The sequence below is a fragment of the Acomys minous genome, assembly GCF_964271855.1.
Source record: "Acomys minous genome assembly, chromosome: 4".
NCBI lineage: Eukaryota > Metazoa > Chordata > Mammalia > Rodentia > Muridae > Acomys > Acomys minous.
In genome coordinates, this window is record NC_140486.1 from 78,104,091 (window position 1) to 78,119,372 (window position 15,282).

A 15,282-nucleotide genomic window follows, 5' to 3' on the forward strand; every position below is an offset into this window, starting at 1 on the left:
GTTAGAAAAGCTCACCTTTGTGTCACTTGCCTTCTTCTCTGAGGTATCATGTTCTCATTTTTCTTCTGTCTGTGCTTTTATCATTGAATCCATTTTCATCTTCAGATCTTGAACATATTTTTTGATTTCTTTCATCTGGTTGTTTGCATTTTCCTGAAAAATTTCCAGTTCCACTCTATGTGCTTCTTTTATGTCTCTCACCTGTTCGGCTGAGTCTTCCTGCATTTGATTACGAATTTTATTTGTTTCCTCCATTATCATCCTCATTACCAAGGATTTGAGGTCATTTTCTTGTGTTTCTATTGTATTTGATTTCTCTGGGTTGTTTTCTTTGGGATAGCTGGAAACTGGAGACGCCATGTTGTTTTGTTTTTTTTTTTGTGTGTATGCTTTTACGCGGCCCTTTAGACATCTTGCCATCTCTGTTTTTGTTGGGTAACTTCCAGAGTTGGATGGAGGGAGTCTAATGATAGATTCACTTGTTTTCTCATGATTTCCGTAGGGTGGAAGCTGTGATGCTTCACTGGTGTGGATGGCAGGAGGTTAGCCCTGTTGTTTTGTGCTCTCACAGCCAGCGATCCTCAGGTCCCCTTTGCTGTGGGTCCTGCAATCATTCTGGGTCTCTGAATGAGCGTTGGGTCAGGCCAAGTTATCCACAGCCTTCCGGGTCCCCTGCCAAGTCCAGCCAGGGACACTTGGCCCGAACCATGTATCAAGTTCAGCTAGATTCTCAGGGCCTGAACCATCTGCCACAGCAGGAGAACTGTAGCTGCGCTGAGCTTGTGCCTCTGGTGGAACTTCGTGCTCTGCCCAGCCTTTGTCACAGCAGGAGAACTGAGGCTGCGCTGAGTTAGCGCCTCCGGTGGAACTGTGCTCTCCACCCAGCCTGTGTCACAGCAGGAGAACTGCTGCTGAGCTGAGCTGGTGCCTAGGGTGGATCTGAGCGCTTAGCCCAGCCTGCGTCACAGCAGGGGAGCTGTGGCTGCACTGAGGTAGAGCCTCAGGCAGAATTGCTTGCTGAGCTGAGCCAGTGTCTGCATGGCACAGCGCACTGAGTGAACCCGGGACTCTGGGGCTGAACTGTCCACCGAGTCCAGTTTGGGTCACAAGGCACCATGCGACCCCAATTCTATCAAGAGTCCCCTCTCTCACAGCAACTCCCACCACTCCAGTCGCCTCCACCAGAAGGCCGCAAGCTACAAACCTCAGCCACCGCCACCACTGCTGCCGCTGGTGCCTCTGGTGCCACTGCTGCACTGATCTGAGAAAATCCGTGCTCCTCCCCTGTGTAGGGGCATGAAGGTCCTCTGCACCCTGGTCCCTCCGAACCGTGGAACACTCCTGCTGCTGTCGTGTGGAGACCCTGGTGTTCCTGGCTCAGAAATCCATGCAATTTCCTGAATTGTTCACTGGAGCTTCCAAACACAGTCCACACTGCCTGCTGCCATCTTGGATCCCAGTAGTGATAATTTCAAGTAAGTATTTTTACTATGGCTGACAACTTCATTTTTATACTTGTGTACTGATTTTTTTCCTGAAAGTCTTCTTTCATTGAAAAGCTAGACAACAGTTTTACCTTAAAAATAAAGTTTACATTTAATTTGCTAGTCTATTGTGTTTTTACAGCAAGGGGTGGAATAACCTTTGGTGCTTACAATTTATTTTGTTCTCCTTGTTTTCTTAATATCTCCATTAGCTCATGAATAATTATCTACTAAAAGTATTATACTATATTATAATTATTTTTCAATACTTTAATGGTGCTGAGTATGGAAAATTGAAGTTTGCTTCAAGGTGGCCTTTTTTGTTTTTAACATTCTCTTCATTAATACTATAGTACTTCTGTGTTTCTGGTGCTGCGAACTATTCTGGATTCAATTTGTATTTTACATGAGTTGCATTGAGAATTCAACCACTTCTGAAAAGAGGTTTGATTTAATCTGGGCTCAAATGATACTTAATAATGACATTTAGGAGATTAGCCATAGTTTTTGTCACCACGAAGCCAAATTTTCTTTAAGAAAACTATATCCAGTATAAAACATTAAACTATATATTTACATTGTTATTTTAAAATCACAGTGAACTTTAGTTTCCTTATTTACTGTGCTGATTTACATTATTGTCATCTATATGCAATATTGAAATATTGGCAACAGATTTTGGTTTATTTTTAAATTGCTGTAAAGTATTTTCTATATTACAAATTCTGCTTGACCAAAAAGGAAACCACTGAGTAACTCTTAGCATTTAGCTTTAATTGCTCCCTATGATGAGTCTGGTCATGTCTGTGAGCTAGTCCTTTGACTATAGTAACACTAACATATTCCTGGATCTGATTTGGTTTTTTTTTTGTCATAATATAACAATAACTGTAAAGATTTGTTTTCATATCAATCTCACATACATACATACACACATACATACATACATACATACATACATACATAATTTTATACACTTTTGGAGTTCTGTTGTTTTGTTCTTAGCTTATCTCTTGTTTAATGATGCCTAAAATATTTTCTGATATTTATAATTCATATTTATCACACAGGTATTGAGAATACATTCAAATTTATTTAATTTTAAATGTGAAATTTAAGTGTCTTTTCTATTAAGTGAAAATGATTATGTTCCTTGTTGAAACATTAAATTAACTAAACAATGATGCCATCTATAATAATATGAGAATTTAGATTTTTAATTATCAAAGGTCAATACAATCAATTCAAAGTACTGGGGTTTAGGTTTTCTTTTAACATATACATATAGGAAGAAAACACTAACACTGAATACCTTGTGGAAAATGTACATATTCAAAAATATTGCAAAAGTTAGCAGACTTTATTGGTATTTTTGATATAGATAAAAACTGAAAGTAATAGGAAATAATACAAGCTCCTGACCAGACAAAATACATGTGAAAAATAGAACAAAATTACAGTAGTCAATAATACTGACTTTGGAGAATACTATAAACATTCCACATGTAGCGGTGACATTAAAAATGATGTACTATCTAATGAATTCTAGTAGAAATCCCATGCATTTATGGGCAACCTAGTCTTTCACAAGATTTTCCCAAATATTTTAAACAATATATAATGCAAAAAATGTGGTGATAATATAGGATCGTTCAAGAAACATGCATTGGCTACTTACATCAACACCAACAGTAAATACAAAATAGGTTATAGTAAGGAAAACTGTAAGTAGATAATACATATTCAGTATGTCTATTGCTAATGCCTTAATAGTGACAAATATTATACAAAACCACATTGCCTTAAAGAACACTTCAATGCACAGCAAAAAGAAAATGAAGGAAAGCATAGTAGAATGAGAAAATTTGAGAGATAAAATGTGAGAATGTATTTGTATGCTTTCTAGTTGATTGATGTTTAATTTCAAAATTTAATAACATATAATCATAAACATGATGTGAGCTTGTTTCTGCAGCTATATTTCAATTCTCTCAATTGCCTTGTCATAAAACACCAGAGTGGTTGAGATTTATTCTGGCATGTTACCCACTGAAACATTATGTTCTTATTATATTCTGCCCTTTCTTTCTCAGAAGCTCATGCACCAAAAGTCTAAAAATTTTATCACAAGGTCCATCGTCCAATATATCCAAGACATTTATAAAAGAATACCACCATAACTGCAAGTGTTATTCAGCTGCTCTGCATTAACTTGATTCCTATTTAGGCTTCAGGCCTCAAGGACAGAATGCTTTCATGCAGAAAAGAAACCATCCTTTGAAATCATGTTCACAAAGCATTAAAAATGGCCAAACTTTAGTGAACCCCATAAAATCAATGAACCCTGCTGCTTCCTTAGTTTGGAGAGTGTTACCTCCTTTGGTCAATGCTGGTTTCCTTCTGCGGAGGAGACAAAGACTCAGTAAGGTAGGCTGGCCTGGCTTGGTTTCACACTTGCAGCAAGAGACCTTCTCTGGATATCAGGCATGCTGACATACCTTGTACTTGTTAGCCATCACTGTTAAGGACTACAGAGCTTTGCTCCAGTATTCTTTTATCCTGAAAATTCAGGAGTCCTAATGCTCTCAGGTTTTCCCTTTCCAAGAAAAAAACAGTAAAATCCTTTCTTCAGCTTAAAAATTTCATGGTTTAGCTAGATGCCATAAAAATATTAAATGATGATTATGTTTTGCTGTATAGTTAAAATTAATCTACTCTCCATGGAGTTCTGTATAAAGAAAAAGAAATCATAGCTTATTTACCTATGATACTTAAATTTGCATAATGGTTATGTATATTGACTGATTCCTGTATCTTTGTCTCATCAAACAGACATTGTTATGGAATTCTCCCATAGGAAGGCATTTTAGTGACATATTGTGGAAAAGGGACCACATTGAACTAAGGTGCAGTCTTTTGCTATAACTTTTTAATATTAGTTATTGTTGTTAAGTTCTTACTCTCTTTGATTTACAAATAAACATTGTCTTTAGTATGGTTAGAAAAATGCAGGAGAGGCATTCTTCATCTTAATATTAGATTATATCTAAAAAACTCTGCATATATTAAAGAAACTCTAAGTCAAAAATATATTTAAAACCTTGGTCAACCATAGGTTGAACTACTATATATTATAGACCTTTATAGTACTAGGTGACTTTTATATTAAGCATTTATAGAGCATTGACAAATACTGTTTATCAGTAAGGGACAGTATGGTAACTGTAATAATCCATTTTGAGTACTTCCTTTTTATTCTTTTTTCTAATCTTCCAGAAAAAAATTTTGGTGGGCTGTCATTTATTGCTTGGGCTTTCACATCCTAATTTTATTTTTTCAAATATATTAAAGATGGCCCTATTATAAATCACAACTGGTAAATTCAGTATCTTCCTTCTTTGTGAATCTCATTCTTTGGTTAGTAATTTCAGCTCATTTTCATCCATCATAGGTTCCATAATTTTTAAAAGATTTAATTTCATGTGTCTGGCAAATGTGTCTGAAAAAATGTTTTGAGAACTCATTTTGCAGAATATTATTAGGAGTTGCTTATTCACCAAAAAGCTTGAGAGATTACTCACACAGAGCCTCATAGATTTCAGGGTAGAATCAGAATACATCTCCTGTCATTTGTGAGTAGGCAGCAAGGAAGCAAACTTTTAGAGATGTAATTATTTTTCTTGTTTATTCTTATCACAACCAATACTGACAAAATCTGCATGGTAATGACTCCCATGCTTTTACTGTTGTCAGGAACATTAATCCAATAAAAGTGGAACATATCAAAAGTGTTACCTAATATAAGTGCCTTCAATCTGAGTTCCTATTCTGCCCAATTTTATCTTCTGTTAATGGCAAACTCATGGCTTATTTATAATTGAAGTTCATATTAGCAAGAGCAATAACTAATTACACATGTTATTAGACTAGGGCTCTTATTTTCTGTTCAGAAAAATTACTTGTTCCATGATCTCACCATGGTCTTTTTGCTCATTATTATTTTATTCTCAATAACAGTGTCAAATATCAAGTCTTTTCTTACTTCCTCTCTATTAGAAGGTATTTTAATTCTATGTCTGTCCCATAAACAGTACTTTTATATTTTATTGATAATAGATTTTCCTGTATATAATATATTATTTTTACAGTTTTTCCCAACAACAGTTCTATATTCTAATTCAGATCATAAATATTATATTGAGTTCAAAGATAACTTTTGTCACAGATTCTTTGTTACTTGGTTTCTATGATTTTTGTTGAAGATTTAATAATAGAATCTCACCTTTTGAATCTACTCTATAATCTACTATATTAATATACTTTCCATAATTCTTTTTAAAAATTAAAAAATTGCCAGGCACAGAGGCTTACATCTTTAATCCCAGCACTCAGGACACAGAAGCAGGGAGATCTCTTCGAGTTTGAGGTCAGTTTGGTCTACAAAGAGAGCTCCAGGACTGCAATGGTTATTACATAGAGAAACTCTATCTCAAAAAACAAAGCAAAACAAAAGAAACCACAACAAACAACAACCCCCACAAATTAAAAACAAATAAAAACTTACTTGCTTACAGGTCCAGGAATCATGCACGGTCCTGATCTCAGTGCTCTCACACTGTATTTTCTGCTTTCTTAAGGGAGGGCATACAGTTTCAGGCCCACTATGGTCATCTAGTCCAGGAGTCATGCATAGTTTAGGGATCCCACAGCAGCATGGCACTTTCCTCCTACTCAAGCACAGGTCTGCAGATCCAGGGACACTCTGCTCCAGCAATCAGACCTCAGATTCCTCCTACTTCCTTGAGGACAGCCTTTGGGTACCCAAGACCATATCAGATCATTGCAACAAGCTAGCCTACTGCAGCAAGGGCTGGAGATACTATCACACCTGAAGTACAAGAAAACAATCTTCAATCTGAGGTTGTGAAAATTATAGAAGCATTAAAGGAGTAAAATAAGTCCCTCAAAGAACTACAGAAAATTACAATCATCAGGTGAAGGAATTGAATACATCCTTTAAAGAAATACAGGAAAATACAATCAAATAGGGGAAAGAGATGAATAAAATTGCTCAAGACCTGAAAACAGAAACAGAAACAATAAAGAAAGCCCAATCCAAGACAATCCTGAAGATGGAAAACCTATAGAAGAAAACAAAAACTAAAAGACAAAAGCATCACCAGGAAAATACAAGAGGTGAAAGAAAGAATCTAAGGTATAGAACATAGGGTGGAAGAGACTGATACATCAGTCAAAGAAAATGCTAAATCTAAAAAGTTCCTAACACAAAACATCCAAGAATTCTGGGACATTATATAAAAAATAATAAACCTGAGAATAATAATAGAAGAAGGAGAAAATTCCCAGCTCCAATGCCCAGAAAATATCTTCAACAAAGTCATAGAAAAAAAATCCCCAGCCTAATGAAAGACCTACAAGAAACTTGCAGAACACTACATAGATTGGAAGAGAAAAGAAAATTCTCAAGATATAAAATAATCAAGACACATATAAGGGCAAACCTATCAGAATTACACCTGACTTCTCATCAGAAACCCTAAAAGCCAGATGGTTCTGAGCAGCTATTTTACAGACACTAAGAAACCACAGATGCCAGCACTGACTACTATACTCAGCAAAACTTTTTATCACCAGAAAAGTAGAAATATGTTATTCCTTGACAAAAAGAAATTTAAACAATACCTATGCACAAATCCAGCCTTATGAAGATACTAGAAGGAAATATTTCAACCTAAGGAGGCTAATTACACCATGTAAAAACCCATAGGAAAAATAATCCCACATCAGCTAAACCTAAAGGAGGGACCCACATGAACACATTTTACCAATACTAACATAAAAATAACAGAAATTAACAAACAGTAGTCATTAATATTCTTCAACACCAATGGCCTCAATTCCATAATAAAGAGAGAGAGATTAACAGAATGGATGCCAAAAGTACTCACCATTATGCTGCATACAAGAAATACACTTCAGAAATAAGGATAAGCATTACCTCAGAGTAATGGGCTAGAAAAAGCTTTTACAAGCTAATGATTCAAAAAATCAAGCTGGAGTAACCATCCTAATATCTAATTAAATAGACATTTAACCAAAATTAATCAAAAGAGATAGGGAAGGCACTTTATATTCATCAAAGGAAAAACACATCAAGATGATGTCTCAATTCTCAGCATCTATACCTCAATTGCAAAGGCTCTAATGTTTGTAAAAGAAAAATACTAAAGCTTAAATCATACTTCAAAGCCTTCAACACCCCACCCTTACTGATGGACAGATTAATGAGACAAAAACTAAATGGAGAAATAATGAAGCTAATAGACATCATGAAACAATGGACCTAGCAGATATCTACAGAACATTCAATCCAAACACAAAACAATATACCTTCTTTTCCTCACCTCATGGAACTTTCTCCAAAATTGACCAACTACTTGGTCACAAAGCAAGCCTCAAAGTATACAGGAAGACTGAAATAACCCTTTGTAGCCTATCAGACCACCATAGTTTAAAGCTGCAACTCAACAACAGAAATTTTACAAACTCATGGAAACTGAACAATGCCCTACTGAATGACCACTCTGTTGGGGATGAAATAAAGAAAAAAATAATTGACTTCTTACAGTTCAATGAAAATGAAGGCACAACATACCCAATCTTATGGGATACAATGAAAACAGTGCTGTGGAAAGGTCATAGCACTAAGTGCCTTCATAAAGAAACTGGAGAGATACCATACTATAGCAATTTAACAGGACACCTGAAAGATCAGGCACAAAAGGAAGCAAATATACCAAAGAGAAGTGGATGACAGGAAATCATCAAATTTGTGGATGAAATAAATAAATTAGAAGCAAAAATAATAATCCAAAGAATCAATAAAACCAAGAGCTAGTTCTTTGAGAAATTCAACAAGATAAACAAATCCCTAGCCAAACTAATTAAAGGGAGAGTATCCAAATTAACAAAATCAGAAACAAAAAGGAAGCTATAACAATAGACATGAAGGAAATCAAAAGAACATAGTGGCTTACATCAAAGGCCTGTATTACACTAAATTGGAAAATGTAAATGAAATGGAAGGTTTTCTTGATATATTTCACTTACCAAAGTTAAATAAAGAGGAGGTAAACAGTTTAAATAGCTCTGTCACCAATAAAGAAATAGAAGCATTCATCAAAATTATCCTAACCAAAAAAGGCCCAGGGCCAGATGGTTTTAGTGTAGAATTCTACCAGACATTCAAAAAAGAGCTAATACCAACATTATAAAGGCTATACACAGCAAGCAGCCAACCAAAATGAAATTAAATAGAGAGAAACTCAAAGAAACTCCACTAAAATCAGGCACAAGACAAGGATGACCATTCTCTCCATATATCAATATAGTACTTGAAATTCTAGCTAGAACATTAAGACAACTAAAGCAGACCAAGGGGATACAAATCAGAAAGGAAGAAGTCAAAGTATCACTATTTGCAGATTATCTGAGAATACACATAAGTGATCCTCAAAATTCCATCAGAGAACTCCTACAGCAGATAATCACCTTAAGCAAAGTAGCCATATACAAGATTAATTTTAAAAAGTCAGAAGCTCAATTGTGTACAAACGTCTAATGGGCTGAAAAAGAAATTAGTGAAACTACATCTTTCACAATAGCCACAAATAATACAAAGTATCTTTGTGTAACTCTAAGCCAGCAAGCCAAAGCCCTGTATGACAAGAATTTCAAGTCTCTGTAGAAAGAAGTTGAAGAAGATATCAGAAGATGGAAAGATGACCATGCACATAAAAAGCCACCTTACCAAAAACAATTCATGCAATTCCAATAAAATACACATTCAATGCAATTCCCATAAAAATACCAACACAAATCTTGCAGACCTTGAAAGAGCAATTCTAAATTTCATATGGTAAAACAAAATAAAAAACAAAACGATGCATAGCTAAAACAATTCTATACAATAATAGAATTTCTAAAGGAATTTCTATCCCAGACTTTATGTACCACAGAGCAATAGTAATAAAAACTGCATGGCACTTATAGAGAAGTAGACTTGTTGATCAATGGAATTTAAAAAACCACAGAAATAAAACCAAACACCTACAGATACTTGAGTTTTGACAATGGAGCAAAAACCATACAATGGAAAACTAAAGCAAGTTTAACAAATGGTTCTAGTGTAACTGGGTGTAGAAAAATGCAAATAGGTACATATTTATCACCTTGCACTAAATTCAAGGCTCAGTGGATCAATGACCTTAACAATACCAGATACACTAAATCTATTAGAAGAGAAAGTAGGAAAGAGTCTTGAATTCATTAGCACAGGAGACAACTTCCTGAACAGAATATCAACAGCTCAGGGCCTAAGATCAACAATTAATAAATTGGATCTCTTTAAACTGCAAACCTTCTGTAAGGCAAAGTTCACTATCAATAGAACAAAATAACAGCCCAGATATTGGGAAATGGCCTTTAGCAATCCTACATCTGGCAAAGGGCTAATATCTAAAATATACAAAAATAAAACCCCTCAAGAAATCAAATATCAATAAACAAATAACCTAATTTTAAAAATGCAGCACAGAGCTAAACAGAATTCTCAACAGAGGAATTACAAATGGCTGAGAAATATTTAAAGAAATGCTCAATACCCTTAGTTGTCAGGAAAATACAAATCAAAATGACTCTTAGATTCTATGTTACACCAGTCAGTGCTGGCTTAGCTTTTCAAAACCTACTTTAGTTAGGGTTCTTAAAGACTTCATTCTCTCTTCTAACCCATAATAATGCACAAATGCCTTGCCATTGTGCATGTGTTCTAATTATACTACTTCAAACCATCATATGCCTTTTCATGTGCCAGCTCCCAGGAAAACATCACATGTTCTCTCACAAGACACCTTTTAGCAAAACACCACTTGACACAAATGGGTCTTCAGAAAAACCAGGAAAATTCCTTCCATATTACCCTATTAAAAAAAAGTATTTTTCTCTAACATTAACAATTTGCACATAATAGAAATTATTATGATAACCATAAAACTAGAATTTACATCACATTAAATAAGCTACTTTTGTGCAATATATCAAAACAATAGTTAAGAAGGCAATGTTAAATTTTTGTCAACGAACAACAGTCAAACAAAATATCCTTAAATTTTTATCAAGATACATTAGGTAAACAAAATAATCTTACATTTCTATCATATATATAAGTCCACTTTATTAATTTTTATTCAATAATAATTATTATTATTATTATTGTTACCATTATTATTATCTTTCCCCTCTTTTCCCCATCATTAGATAAGAGAAAAAGAAAAGAAAAATAGAGGCGAGAGATCCATGATTTAAACTTTATTTTGTTTCCTCCCTGACTATAACTAGTAACCAATAACCAATCACTTAACACTGCAGATGATGAAAAACAACCATAGCACACCACAGGACCAAAAACATCCTCCCCATATTTTGAGAATGGAGGAGTCATGTCCTTAAAATTACTTGTCTAGATTCAAAGATATATTTTGGGTACACTATGAAAGTCAGGATATTGACCAAATCCCGTGAAGGTAGCTGTACCTTTCTTCTGTTCAGTATCCATGTTATATGTATAGTCTCTTTGTTTTCTGCCTAGTATCTGCGGTGCCCTGTCTCTATGTTATTGATCATTTGGACTAGCCATTTTGAACTTGATTTTCCCACATATTTTGGAGAAATTAGTAACTGAGACAGTCTGTGAGAGTGAATCACTTGGGCTATTTGCTTTGTGAAGCCATTTATGTGTCAGTTGATAAGAGGTTTTCCCTGGTCATACCTAATCTTTAAAAGTTTTGTTGGTAAACATATTTTTCATTGCCTATATACACGTAAGCATAATAATATTATATGCAAATCCATATGGCCTTATTCCTCAGTTTTTCTGACAACACAGTTATTCTCAGCTGCTGTTTTTCCTTTTCAACAACATTAAGACATTTTAGAGTTAACAAAGCATTATTTAGTCTGTCCCTGGGGTGGGGTGGGGGGTTTACTCTTCCTTGTTATTTACTAAGCATCTCTTTTAAGGTATGATTGTCTCTTTCTACAACTGCTTGGTCTGTAGGATTTTATTTTTAGTGTACCATAATATGCTTTGTATTATAATATGTGAAGAATTGCTTCATCTTATTGGGTACATATGCAGGAGGATTATCAGTCTTAAATGATGCAAGTATACCCATAACTGCCACCATTTCTAATAAGTTTGTAATTACACAAACAGCTTTTTCAGAACTTAAAGCAATTGTCCATTGAAATTGGAACACTGAGTATGTGTCTATGGTGTGGTGTATGCACCTTTGTTTTTCCAATATGCAAAATGAAGATATTCATCTGTCAGATGTCATTTCTTTTGGTACACCTATGGTTACTACCAGTAGATAATAGAGTTTGGTTGTATAGAGAACACATAAGATATTACAAAATTATTTCTTTGGCTTGTTGCAAAGTGATAGAAATTATTTTCTTTAAACCTTTACCATTAATATGATGCTTCTCTTTTTAAGGCTTCTAATACATTTCCTATTAGTAGTTGGTCAACTTTCTAATTTCCTTGTAACAGTGGACCTGGACAACCCATATGAGACCAAATATGAGTAATATATTATGAATAGTTTCCACTTGTTATGATCTGTTACAATTTCATAAATAACAAAGTGAACTCTGAGGTATCAGGAATAAATTCAACAGTCTGTATATGCAAAACAACTCCTCTTGCATGTAAAGAATCAGTAGCAATACTAAGAGATTCAGGAAAATCTGGTAATTCTATAAGGATTGCATACAATTCTGATGTTTGTCCTTAGGTATATCGACTTTTGACCACCTTGATTATTCTATCTGATTTAAAACTAACCATCCCCATCTTGTTCGCATCGATATAGAATGTTTGTGCCAGTGAAATTGGTGTTTCTTAATAATATGTGAAAGAATCTAATTAGATCTTTTTATAAATGGTATATGTTTGCTTTTCAGATCTTTGTCTTTAAAATCTCCCAATTAGTTACTACAAGATCTTTGCCAGTCTTCATTGATGACCCAAGTGGCATACTCTCTGCATTAGTAACAGGTACTATAATTCAGCTAGATCTGTTCCTAAACCTACATGTAATCTTTAGTCTGTCTTTTATAATTAATTCAGAAATCTTTTCTACATAGATCTTCAAATATTTACTTTATGAAATTCTATTCCATAATACTATCTTCGGTTTACATCAAGGCCTGGAAGGAGATTGAGTTCAAGTCAAAATGATCAAAATATAATCATGTTTGTAATCAGTTCAGCCCACATATGCATCTTGCAATCTTTGTTCTATAAGAGTTAATTCTCTTTCTGCTTCAGCTGCTAGACTTCTTGGACTTCTTAAATTTGAATCTCCTTGTAATGTTTGAAACAAATGAGTTAACTTAGAACTATTTAATCAAATTGTAGACCTCACCAAGTTAGTATTTCCCACTCATCTTTGAAAATCATTAAGAATTTGCAAATCCATCCATATGGATGTGGGTTTTTTTTTTTTTTGTAGTTGATTTTTTTTATTATTGTCTGATTTTTTTAACCCAAAAAACTAAGTCAATCTCCTCTTCATATATTTTTTTCTGGAGCAATTTGTAACCCTTGCATGGCAGGATTCCTTGCTTTTTATTAAACATTTTTCTCTAAAGTAGCTTCATCAAAATCAGCCAAGAAAATCACATTCATATAATGATAAATGATAGAATGAGAAAAGTGTCAATGAATTATTTCTAATTGTTGTCACACAGAATATTGGCATAAAGTTGGACTATATAACATTCACTATGGAAGTACCTTATCTTTATATTGGACCACTGTTGTTCAGAGTAGCTACAGAGAAAGCAAACCTTTCCCTATCCTGCTCATACAATGGTATTGTGAATAAAGCACCCTTTCAATTCAGTTATTATTACAGGCTATGATGTTGGCAACAAAGAAAGTAACGTAAGTCCAGGCTGTTAAGAACCCATTGGTTGAATTACTCTATTTACTATTCTTAAGTCGGCTATCATCTTCCATTTTTCTTGATTTATTTTTCACAACAAACACAGAGGTATTGCATGGGCTGGTTCACTCTTCTATATATTGAACCACCAGCTGTTCTTGTACAAGTTATTGAAGTGCCAAAATTTTTTCTTTTGTTATTGGCCACTGCTCTTGCCACACAGCCTTATTTGATAATCATTTGAAGGGCAAGGCTGTTGGTATATCAAGAGTGACTCCTTTTATAAATTGGATAAATCAATCCATATGATGTCCTGTGATTGGACAAAGGGCACAACTTTTGATTGCTCTCAATCAATCACCAATATCAATACCTTCCCCAGAAGCATCTACCAATCACTCCTAATTTCCTCATTTGTTGTTTTTGAAATTTCAGGAATATTAATTTTAGTACCTCATTGTTGTAAAAGATCCCTTCTCCGTACATGTATGGGTCATTCAGCCATATAAGGTCTCAACTTCCCTGATTGAATTTCTGGCCACATACAGTTATTCCATTGGATACTTTGTCTTATTTATGATACTTTACTGATTCTTATAAACTGTGAGCAAACCTGTTGAAGTGGCCAATCTGGATTCTAAGACTTTTGGGAAAGTATACTAACATCAGCTCCTGTATCCACCAAACCTTCTATTTCAATATCATTTCTTTATACCATTAATTTCGGTCTCTGATAATTAACCACTGTTTGCTAGAACACACATCTCCCAGTACTGCCAAATTCACCTCTTCTTTCTACTGGAGCAACTTTGCCCTTGATGTATGGAAACCGTAACAGCTGAGCAATTCTATCCCCTGAATTAATTTGTATCTCTTATTTCACATATGCTATGATTTTGATTTCTTCCTTGCAATTCCCATCAACAATAATTCCTTGAGAAGTTAATATACTTCTTCCTTTCCTTCACTGAAGGAAAAGGGCCATAAACACCAGTAGTTACCTTGAACATACATTTTGCAGGATAATGTAAGAGATGTATATGTGGCCAGATCTGCCACTTAGCATCTGATGGGTGAGTGGCCTGGCTCCCATGTCTGCTGAGCTGGTCCCAAGCACTGCTTGCATCCAGATGAGAAACATTTTTCACTCTGCTGTGGTGAGGTTGCTTTAGGGTGAGGCCGGAGGTTGAGGGCCCTAGGCTAAGCCTCTCCCGGGGAGAAAAAAATGAGTTTTCCACAGAAGTGTCACAGCAGTGACAATGGAAACAGTGGCAATGGAAACAGGACCTGCAGTGCTCCATGGGGTAATCACCGAGCTATAGGCAGTGGTAGATCAGGCCTCCGCAGCTGCAAAGGTAGTTCAACCATTGCTGCCTGACCACTGGTCCTCCAGCAGCTGTGCTCCCTAGAGTAAATGGAGTCTCAGACAGTAATGGTGGAGGAAAGGCAAGCAAGAAAGCAGGAGCCCCACACCAGCACAAACATGTGTACCCCTTGCAAGCCATCCAGATTTTATTTATGAACCTTAAGCAGTGGGGAGGATTTTGGGGATGAATGTGTCTGATTAACTAGGGCTAAGGGTACCAGGATACTTAATCTACATACAATGATACAATAGCTCCACGGAAGTAGGGGCTTCCATTATAAGAAGCAGAAACCAGTACTTATGTGTGAAGTGATGACCTCTAGATACAATTAAAGGTCATTTCCTGGAGGCTAGAACCTCAGCATAGGGTGGGGTACTCCCATGAATTTCCTGTTCT